Genomic DNA, 5,676 nt, shown 5'->3' with positions numbered 1-5,676 from the left:
AAAACATCCCTGGAGGTGAAATGACAAAACTGAAGCTTACCCACTGTGAGCACATCGTGAGGACATGAGATTCTTTGGGAAAGACGCTAATTCTGGGGAAAATAGAAGGCAACAGGAAAAAAGGAACACCAAATATGAGATGGATTGACTCCATAAAAGAAGTCATAGGCATGAGGCTACAGAAGCTGAGCAGGGCTGTTGAGGACAGGACATTGTGGAAATCACTCATTCATGGGGTCTCCAGGAGTTGGAGCCAACTCAATGGCATGTAGCACACATGTATTATTATGGATCCCACGGAAAAATGGCATTTAACGTTTACATATAATAGTTCCATCTTCATCCCTATTTCATACCCTCTTTCTACCACCATTCAAAAAGACAGTGCTTTCTCTTAAACATATAGTACATTCAATTTAAAGAAATATGCAATGGGCTACATAAGAATTAACATAATTTGTCAGCCTCACAATTAGTTTAAACTTCGTTAAAAGCAAGAGTATATTTTTCCAGGTTTACACATGCAATTTTGGTCAGGTTAGTTATATAAAACTAATATCGAAGTATTGGAAAAATTTTAAATATAATTTAAATATCAATATAATTTAAATATTAAATTTGTGAAATATCTTAATTTATGTTTGGTTCTTTATAATTCTCCTCACTGATAAAAATCATTAGATATAAACCAACTTTTTTTCTTTCATGTTCCTTTAAAATAAGGGTAAGTAAATTTGACCAAATAAATTTTAAAAATATATATTTTTGTTGCTAGTTTTCTTACTTTATGTAAATTGGAAATATCAGAAACTTAATATTTTTTTATATAACACATAATGCAATTCCATATTGGTGTGTGCAGTTACTATTGTGTACTAAAACTTCACATCATTTATAATCAAGTTATAGTTAATGAAAAATGGAGTATGCTTATTTGGGGAAAAATAAAGGCATCAAACTCTGATTTCTTAAATTAAAAAAAGAAAGTCTTAAATTAAAAGTCTTAAAATTAAAAAAAAAAAAATCTTCTTGATGTTTTTTTTCGTGATAAATTGAGAAAGTTGTGTTCTGAACTTTTTCCATTTGTTATTTCCCAACCACATTTTATTGAAAATCTATGACTCACATCTTGGCACTGTTTCTAATTGGGATAAGTTAGTTTTAGCTAGTCTGAAAACACGTTCACAAGTCTTAAGTTTCATCTGAGTTTTATAAAGAGTAAATGTTATGTGTATTTTTAACTATCTTTGCAGACTAGCCACACCCACATTATTTATATTTATTTCTTACCATTTTTCAAACAGACTCCCGCCCTAGGAACTCTGACACTCAGCATGGAGATGGTGGTTTCTGATCATTCCAGCTTTCATTTTGATGCTTAAGTTTCACATTTGTCTAGAATTCCCTCCACACCATTTTATATCACACTAACTTCTTAATATCTTTTGTCTCATTCTTGTTAAGATCATTCATGGCTACTCTAGTGGATACTTATTTCCCCACTACCTGGTAGATGTTGAAATCATCCCCACGAAAATCAGCAATGAATTATTTAAGTTCATATTTATTGTCTGTATTTGTTTCATAAGTATTAGGTTTATCTCCCAAATAGTTTATGGTCTCTGAGAGGGGAGGAGCAGCCTATTCTCTTTTATCACTCACAACTATAGTTAGAAAAAAAGTGTGGCTAACCTTTATGAATTATATTGTTAATTAACTTCTAGGTGCTACCTGTGTGACTTTGCTAAGTACTATGCCTGCCTGACACTCTGTGAGTACTCAATGATTAACAGCCATTATTATTGACATTATTTCTTCTTTTGGGCTTTTTTTTTTTTTAATCTGCATTTCTCAGTATCCCTGTTGAAATTATATACATTTTATACAAAGTGGATTTTTTAGATCTTCTTCTCTTCTAGACTTTTAAATTGGATGTGTCTTGGGATTAGTGCTCTTCTCATATCTCTCTATACTCCTTCACTTAATTCTTCCCTCATTTCTTATGGAAAGAGAAATTGGTATAGTTATACAGTGAATGGGATAAAGGATAAATAGATAATTCTTTATTTTTAATATTTTTTAGGATGGGAGAAATGTAGAAGTTCATCATAGAAAAAGAGGTGAATAAATATAAATGTATATGTTTGCAAAAGATGAAGATGTAAAGTTGAGGAAGATGGTATCAGATGGCCTCAGTGTTCTTCATGAAGCAGAGCTAAGATAATTAACAAAGAAAGAGATATGAATGGTTATGAAGAAATCTTTAAGATTTTAAAGATTTTTTATTGTCACCGAGCAGAAAGAAAGGTATCTTACTTCAGAGGAAAATAAGAATTAACTGGCAGTGCTGGAGTCTTGATGTTTTAAACTTAAGTGCATTGCATTAAAACTAATATTCATTCAAAAACGTATAATTTCTGTTCTGCAATAAACTCAAAACTAGTTTGGGAAACAAGGTTACAAATGTGTTGTAGGTAGCAAACTGATAAATACTAAGTTACAGCAACAGAAAATATGCTAGGGACTTTCAAAGACTGAAATTTTACTTTCTTATAAAATGTAGCTAGATTTCTGAGGCAATCCCATTACCTATACAAATTGTAAAGTCTAAGAGTGGGAGCAACTGAAACTAGTCAAGTTCCTTTTAACTATTAGGGGCTTTCAAAGGTTTTATTCATTTGGTATTATACAGAATATGCAGAGGTATGAAAATAAACTTGAAAAGGTTTGTGTATTTGATGAGCTCAAACTCTGCAAGAATAAAGATGACATGTATGCAAGTGATATAAAACAAACTTAAAAATGATGTACCTCAAAAGATATGTAGACATTCAGATACAGAAAAATAACTTGTTCTTGAATGTACTACTACTCTCATTCAAAGATTGAGTCTATGCTGCCAAGAAAACTAATCATCTTGATTATTTATTTCTATGGTCTATTTCAGATTATTTCTTCAATCAATCATCCTTCTTCTACATCAAGAAATAGTAGAAAATGGTAGTTAACATTTACATCACAGATACTTTTAATATCTATGTTTTTTATAAGATTCTGAACAAGTATGAACCTCAGTTTTCTTTTGACAATGTTAAACTTTATCAAAGCCCTGTGATCCTGGAAAATAACAATAGTTGAGAAATCTCCTATACTTTTTTTGTTCTAGTATACAACTAATTGAAAACACCATCCTTCCCCCATATAACTTAGATAAGTCTTAAAGATGCCCCATTTGTTTACCTATAACAATATCAGACTCGGCTCTTCCAAATTCTTAGTCTTTGCTTCATAAATGATTAGCCGAAATGTTTGCCCCCCTCGATCAATTAGAACAAAATGCTTGTTAATCAGTTTTTGGTTAAGATTTGCCCCCTCCCCAAATTTTAGCCCACCCTCAGGCTGCCAGCATATAACCCCTCTTTAATGCCCCACCCCCTATAATAGACAGACCTCAGAGTAAAACATTTTTTGATCTACTATCAGATCACTGCCGCTTCCACCTGTTTATCTCATTCATTCTACTTACCCATCTCTAGTTCTCCTTAGCCTTTTTACTTCTTATAAGAAAAAGTTCCCTTTATGCTTAAGTTCAAGACACTTGCAAATATTATTGTAGAGGTTTCTTTTTGCTGCAATAGTCTATTTCCTCTTACTCTTATAATTCTGTCAAATAAATCTCTCCATACATAAATATGGGCTGTTTTTATTTCATCCTTCTCGGTAAAGTTAGACAAAGTTGAATTTTACCTGAGCCTTCTGCTCCCTAGAAAACAGAAAAGTAGACAGTTAAGAAATTCTTCACCTTTTTGTGTTGCAAAGGAGCACTTTTGCCCTTGTCAAAGAAAAATTAAACCAGATAGAATTAATCAGGCAAGAAAGACTTCATTCGAACTATTGCAATAGGGAAAAGAGATCAAATTCAACTCTACCAAAACAAAAAGCAAGAGAGAAAAAAATTAAGTGCCAGATGAGGTAGTGGAAAACTCCTGGAGGATTTTAAGGAGAAGTTGGTCAATTTGATTAGTTTGTTATTTGGTTCTTATCTAAGTTAGGCTCTGTCCTTACACAGAGCCTTGCAGATAGGGTTTTTTCTTTCTAGGTAATTATACTTCAAAGAGATGGTTTCTGGGTCCTTGAGAAAGACATACCTTGTAAAACTAGCAAGAGTCAGGGAGAAGATTTACATGTTTAAAGGGTCAACAAAAGAATTTAGAATTGTGAGTTTTCTAAAGTAAATGTTCCAATAAAAAAAAAGAGATCAGGGGCCTAAAGTCAAGGAGAAAGCAATCATTGTGACCAGTATCTTCTAAGGGAAGGCCCCTTTGAGTCAGGAGGAGTCATATTCTGATGTCAGCTCTGGTTGGATCAGACAACAGAATCCTCTCTTAATAACTGGAGGACCATAGCCCATAAGACCAACCAGCAGAAATCGCGATCTGGATAGTAGTTCCATGTATTCCAAGCTCAGGGTCTGATGGATTCTTATGTTCTCTTACATGAGAATAGCAGGATCCCTATAGATTTTCTAAGAAAACAAGTTTCCCAACTTTATTTCACCAATGAAAATTTATGCCTGATGATACTCATGCTAATTACTGAATCCTTTGTGCAGAGTTAAGTGAAACTACTTAGGTCATTTGCTATAACCTTAGGAGTATGGATTCCTCATCCGTATCTTTCAACTGCTTACCAAAATTCTCTTGAATGTGAATTCCTGATTAAATTACTTCACATGTTAACTAACAACTCTTAGATTGGTACTCAGAATTAACCGTATAAGAATACATCCCGTCTATGGTCATGCTACCCTGAACAAGCCAATCCCATCTGATCTCGGAAGCTAAGCAGGGTGGGCCTGATTAGTACTTGGATGGGAGACCACCTAAGAAGACCAGATGATATAGGCATAAAAAAATTTTAAAAACTAAGAGATTGTAAACTGACAATGTCCTTGCAATCTGTGATGTCAACCAAGGGTTGCCTCACCTAAAAAAAAAAAAAAAAATATATATATATATATATATATATATATATACACACACACACACACACACACACACACATATATATATACACATATATATATACACACACACATACATATGTGTAAATACATAAACATATATATACATATATATATGTATCCTACTAATTCCAACAAAATATTAATAAAGTAATATTATATTAGACATAATTGATATTTTATGTTTTGTTTTATATACTGAGTAATAAATCTAGACCTACATTAAATTTTGTTTGTCATTACCCACATAAGCTTTTATAGATTTAAATGATAAATTTTCTTCCACAGGCTTCTCTACCAATTTGAAGAGATGACATCTAAGCCAATAGGCTTAGAATATAGGGTTTTACTTCACTGAATATTTCATAGATCAGTTTCAGTCTAGCTGGTCTTCAGTTTTCATTGTTGATATCTTTTTTGTTTTCTCCATTGTCTGAGCCTATTTTAAGTATATAGAAATGATCTGAAGATCTGATGAGGTTTCAATTGATCTGAGTAAACAAGCTACGTTGTGTATAAAAAACAAAAAAAAGAAAGAAAATATATGGCAGAGACATTAAACATAAGAATAAATTTAAATTTAGCTCAAGTTTTAGTTTAAATTACATATCAAATGCCAGAAGTATAGAAATGGGAAATATACATCAAAATAG

The 5,676-nt window shown here is 32.3% G+C and overlaps 1 pseudogene; it reads left to right on the top strand.

The window, feature by feature from the left end:
- The first annotated feature begins 4,790 nt into the window (after positions 1–4,790).
- On the top strand, positions 4,791–4,907 carry LOC120591365 (uncharacterized; annotated as a pseudogene).
- Positions 4,908–5,676: the final 769 nt, after the last annotated feature.

Source organism: Pteropus medius, unplaced genomic scaffold (assembly GCF_902729225.1).
Source record: "Pteropus medius unplaced genomic scaffold, Ma_sr-lr_union100, whole genome shotgun sequence".
In the NCBI taxonomy this organism is placed as follows: domain Eukaryota; kingdom Metazoa; phylum Chordata; class Mammalia; order Chiroptera; family Pteropodidae; genus Pteropus; species Pteropus medius.
Note: the sequence above shows the minus strand (reverse complement) of the source record. Positions and strands in the feature narration are given on the sequence as shown.